Source organism: Pinus tabuliformis, chromosome X (assembly GCF_031772625.1).
Source record: "Pinus tabuliformis cultivar Carrire ecotype Pingquan chromosome X, CPIR1, whole genome shotgun sequence".
Classification (NCBI taxonomy): domain Eukaryota; kingdom Viridiplantae; phylum Streptophyta; class Pinopsida; order Pinales; family Pinaceae; genus Pinus; species Pinus tabuliformis.
Window position 1 is genome coordinate 1,559,308,537 of NC_142308.1, and position 6,039 is coordinate 1,559,314,575.

At 40.0% G+C, this 6,039-nt stretch overlaps 1 pseudogene; it reads left to right on the forward strand.

The window, feature by feature from the left end:
* Positions 1-4,679, forward strand: part of LOC149145993 (RNA polymerase II C-terminal domain phosphatase-like 4) — an 81,288-nt pseudogene extending 76,609 nt beyond the window's left edge.
* The last annotated feature ends 1,360 nt before the right edge of the window (positions 4,680-6,039 follow it).

Here is a 6,039-nt window from a genome sequence, read left to right on the forward strand (position 1 = left end):
CTCACACTGAGTGATCATCCAGTTAACTGATCAATAAACCCAAAATAATTGTTGCATGCAGAGAATTCAGGTTACCCAATTGAGATTGGAGTTCAAGGGTAGTGTAATATCAGTTGTAAACTGTTCCAAAATGTACAGGTCATGCATGAAGTCAGAGAAGGGCCTAGAGGAATTGCGCAATCCAGATTGAGGAATTTCCTTTATAATAGGGGCTAATTCCTTGAGGAACAACGCAAGGAAATATGAGCTTGGAGGCTTAAAATTTTGGCTAAGTATTGGCCAAGGTTAATCAACCAAGCAGAGGATAGAAGATATAGGTTCAGGTTGAGCTCAAGCTTGAGCAGAGCATATTGTATTCATCCAGATTCTTTGATTAATGCAATACATATAATAAGTGGTTTTGAACAGTTACTTAACCCTAGATAAATCTTTGTGTATGGGTGTTGAATATTGATGCATGTTAATGATTTGTGTTCTCGGTCGTGAATTTACTTCCACAAATCAGTAAAGTAACTTCTAGTCTTGTGATTTAGAAAATTTAATGAGAAGTTTAGAATATACACATTAATTTCTACATGGTGTCAGAGCCAAATTCACCATAGAGAAGAGATTTCTAAGTTGTCATTACAGGAGGTTCGAATTTGAAAATCAGTGTTACAGGTTTTCTCCAAAACTAAGAAGATGGCTTTCAACGGACTCAAGCTCGAGTATGCTTTGGAAGGAGCCACAAATTTTGTGGCATAGAAGTTCCATATGGAGGAAGTATTGGATGATAATGGGTTGCTAGAATACATCAAGACAAATGTAGCAAAACACCCAACATATCATGCCCAAGATATTTCTCAATGGAAGAAGGATGTGGCTAAAGGAAGGAGGATCATATTGGAGGGAGTTCGAGATCATATTGTCTCGAATATCCATGGGAAAGAGACTCCGTTCGCGACGTGGAAAAAACTGATAAGTTGTTTGAGAACAATAGTAACCACAGGAAGCTAACGTTGAAGGATAATATTTGAAGTATTAAGATGCAAAAGATTGAAACAATTCTGTTGTACCTTAGCAGGTTTACACAGTGTTGTGATGAACTTGGCGGGGTCGGTGTTACTATCCCTGAAGAAGATTTAATAGCTCTAGCCCTCTTGGGCCTTCCCAAGAGCTGGCATCATTATCAAGGTTCAATAAATGGTACAGAGAAACTACCAAGCTGGGAGCGATTATGCTTTGATCTAGTCTAGGAAGAAATAAGGTGGAGCAACATAGACAGGACTTCATCCAAGGGCGAGGATGAAGAGTGTTGTGCCTTAGATGGAAAGGAAAATAAAGGGAAAGGGAAGAAATCCCAATCCAAAGAAAAATCTAGTCAAGGGGGCAAGAATTAAAACTTGTCCAAAATCAATTGCTTTCATTGTCATGAATTGGGACATTATGCCACGAAATGTCCACATGAGAAGGCAAGCAAGAAGACCGCAAGAGGAGCAGCGGGTAAAAACTTGGCTTCATAGTTGGAACTTGATTTTACCCTCATTGCATGCATGGCAAGCACAGTGATAGGTAGTGTGTGGTATCTCGAAAATGGTGCCTCGTTCCACATGACGAGCAACAAATAATTTTTCAGTGACTTGGAGGAGAAGGATCTCCAGATGCACATCGAGATGGGAGATGATGGAAGGTATAACGCAATCGGTATTGGTACAATTACTTTTAGAGGGAGTCGATCTCCCGTCTCAGGATCAAGGATGTGATGTATGTACTAGGTTTGAAGAAGAATCTAGTTTATGTCGTGATGTTGGAAGATTGTGGCTACAATGTGATATTCAGCAAAAGGAAGGCCTTCTTGAGATACATTGCCACAAGACAAGTGAAGAAGATCAGATTAACCCAAAATAATTGTTGCATGCGGAGAATTCAAGTTACCCAGTTGAGATTGGAGTTCAAGGGAAGTGTAATATCAGTTGTAAATTATTCCAAAATGTACAGGTCATTCATGCAGTGAGAGAAGGGCCTAGAGGAATTGTGCAATCCAGATTGAGGAATTTCCTTAATAATAGGGGCTAATTAATTGAGGAACAACTCAAGCAAATATGAGCTTGGAGGCTCAAAATTTTGGCTAAGTATTGGCCAAGGTCAGTTAGCCAAGTAGAGGATAGAAGATACAGGTGCAGGTTGAGCTCAAGCTTGAGCAAAGCATATTGTATTCATCCAGATTCTTTGATTAATGCAATACAGATAGTAAGTGGTTTTCAACAGTTTCTTTCCCCTAGATAAATCTTTGTGTATGGGTGTTGAATATTGATGCATGTTAATGATTTGTGTTCTCAGTCGTGATTTTACTTTTGTAAATCAGTAGAGTAGATTCTAGTCTTGTGATTTAAAAAATTTCATGAGAAGTTTAGAATATACACATTAATTTCTACATGGTATCAGATTCAAATTCACCATAGAGAAGAGATTTCGAAGTTGTCATTGCAAGAGGTTCGAATTTGAAAATCAATGTTACAGGTTTTCTCCAGGATTGAGAAGATGGCTTTCAATGGACTCAGGCTCGAGTATGCTTTGGAAGGAGCCACAATTTTTTTGGTATGGAAGTTCCGTAGGGAAGCAGTATTGGATGGTAATGGGTTGCTATAATACATCAAGACAAATGTAGCAAAACCCCCAACATCTCATGCCCAGGATCTTGCTCAATGGAAGAAGGATGTGGCTAAAGTGAGGAGCATCATATTGGAGGGAGTTCGAGATCATATTGTCTCAAATCTCCATGGGAAAGATACTTCGTTCGCGACATGGAAAACACTGACAGAGTTGTTTGAGAACAATAGTGACCACAGGAAGCCAACACTCGAGGACAAGCTTTGAATTATTAAGATGCAAAGGATTGAAACAATTATGCAGAACCTGAGAAGGTTTACACAATGTCATGATGAACTTGGTGAGGTTGGTTTTACTATCCCTGAAGAAGATATGGTAGCTCTAGCCCTCTTGGGCCTTCCCAAGAGCTGGAATAGTTATCAAGATTCATTAAATGGTAGAGAGAAACTACCAAGCTGGGAGCAGTTATGGTTTGATCTAGTGCAAGAAGAAATAAGGCGGAGCAACAGAGATGGGATTTCATCCAAGGGTGAGGATGAAAAGCATTGTGCCTTGGATGGAAAGAAAAATAAAGGGAAAGGGAAGAAATCCAAAGCAAAATCTAGTCAAGGGGGCAAGAATAAAGACTTGTCCAAAATGAAGTGCTTTCATTGTCATGAACTGGGACACTATGCCACGAAATCTCCACACAAGAAGGCAAGCAAGAAGACCGCAAGAGGAGCAACGGGTGAAAACTTGGCTTCATAGTTTGAACTTGATTTTACCCTCATTGGCTACATGGAAAGCACAGTGATGGGTAGTGTGTAGTATCTCGAAAACGGTGCCTCATTCCACATGACAGGCAACAAAGAATTTTTCAGTGACTTGGAGGCGAAGGATCTCCAAATGCACATCGAGATGGGAGATGATGGAAGGTATAACGAAATCTGTATTGGTACAATTACTTTTCAGAGGGAGTCGATCTCCTATCTCAGGCTCAAGGATGTGATGTATGTATCGGGTTTGAAGAAGAATTTAGCTTTTGTCACAGTTTTGGAAGTCCATGGCTACAATGTGATATTAAGTAAAAGGAAGGCCTTCTTGAGATACATCGCCACAGGAAAAGTGAAGTAGATCAGGGTTCGAGTGAAGAACCTCTACAAATTAGATGTGGAAGATTGTGCAACATTGAGCACAAAAGCATAGAAGGTGCAGAGCCGAGATGTCGACAAATTATGGCATAGAATACTTGGCCATTTGCATCATGGCACTTTGAAGATCATGCAACAGATTTCTACAGGCCTCCCTAATGGAGCACTAGATCAGCGGCATACATGCAAAGGGTGTACATTGGGGAATTACACAAAATACACCTTCAATGATCGGAACAACATGGCGCGTGTAATCCTTGAAAAGATCCACTCTGATGTATGTGGACCTTTCTCGATAGCCTCCACTGCGAAGCACAGGTATTATGTTATATTTGTAGATGGTTTCTCATGGAAGTGTTGGATTTACTTCATGCAAAATAAAGACCACACATTTTCCAAATTAGTTGAGTTTAAAGCACTTGTTTAGAAATAGATTAGCAAGAAAGTGAAGGCTCTTAGGAGCAATAACGGTGGTGAGTACGTGTCAAATGACTTTAAAAAAATTGTTCAAAGGAAGGCATTCAACGAGATTTGACAACACCTCATAACCCACAATGGAATGGGTTGTCTAAGAGGAAGAACAAAATTATTGTGGGCTCAACACGGGTAATGTTTCATGACCAAACCCTACCTCTACACTTGTGGGTTGAAGCCTGCAAAAAAACGATCTATTTGCAGAACATGATTCTTTGCATGAGTACACTAGAGGAAGATTTTTCAAGGAAGAAACCAGATGTGTCACACTTTAGGATCTTTGGATCATCAGTTTATTGTCATGTTTCCAAGGAAGCAAGGAAAAAGCTAGAGCCGACAACAGAGTTGGGCATATTTGTGGGGTACACAAATACACCTCACAACTAATGTGTGTGCTTGTCATCTCTCAGGATGACAATGGTCAAAAGAGATGTGAAGTTTGACAAGGAGAAGGAAATGAAGCATCCTCTTGAGAGGGAGCTTTAATTGCAGCCTGATCAAGAGCTTTTGGCTTCAAAGGAAGAACCTCAGGAAGTTGTAGAGCATCCACAACAAGAGGAGAAGAGAGTGGAGACATCCACTCAAGCAGAGACATTCAAAGAAGGAAGGAAGCGAACCAGGGAAGCTGTCAAATTATGGCAAGATGCTAGAGAGAATGTGGGAACACCCACTTCACAACGCACGTAGAGGAGGTAACCAGATCAGTACACTGGCTACATGGCTCTAATGAGTGAGCTTATGGAGACTGAGCCATCCTCATTCAAGGAGATGTAGAGCAACCAATATGGGTTGATGCTAGGGTAGAAGAATATGATTCTGTTGTTAGAAACAATGTTTGGGAAGTGGTCCCAAGACCAACAAACAAATCAGTGGTTGGTTTTAGATGGCTTTCCAAGGTAAAGCATGTAGAAAACAAGAGCATATAGAAACACAAGGCCAGATTTATGTCCAAGGGTTTCTCTCAGGTGGAGGGAATTGACTATAAGGAGACCTTTTCTCTAGTAGCAAGTCAATTCTAACATTGTCACCATAGATGGAGTGGAAGATATACCAGATGGATGTCAAGACAACATTCCTCAATGGATTTATTGAGGAGGTGTATATTGAGTAGCTTTAGGGGTTTGAGACCTTTGACAAAGAGTCGCATGTGTGCAGATTCAAGTGAGAGTTATATGGACTCAAGCAAGCACCCTGTGCTTGGTATACCAGGATCGACAACTATCTCATTGGTTTGGGCCTCACGAAAAGTGAAGCAGATGCAAAACTTTATCACATTGTGGTAGAAGGTAAATTATTGATTATTATGTTATATGTCGATGACTTGATCCTTACTGGTGATGAGAAACTGATCAGATCTTTCAAGGAGGACCTTGCAAGAGAGTTTGAGATGAAGGACATGGGACCCATGCATTATTTCATCGATTTGGAAGTGTTATGATCTTGACCTGCAAGAATTTCAAGAATACCAAAAATGGGAAGAAATATAATCCAGAACACAAAATAAAATGAGAAAAACAACAAGTATTTTATTATTCAGAAATAGATTCAATGTTGACTTTCCTATTCGAGGGGGCAACCTCCAGCAAAGCAGAGCTCGATTACAATAAGACTCGATGATCTTTCTTTTACTAACTAATACTATTTATAGCTAAATGACAACCAGAACCCTAACTATCAGTGGTCCCTTGCATGACACAGGTTAACCAATTTATTTATTAACTATGGCTCGTTTACAACTAACTCTGGTCCCTTTTCTCTAATGCGGGTAAACCACTTACAATTATTAATGTGTGCTTTATTTACTCTCTAACTAACTATGACTATGACTCGGCCCATTGGGCTTATT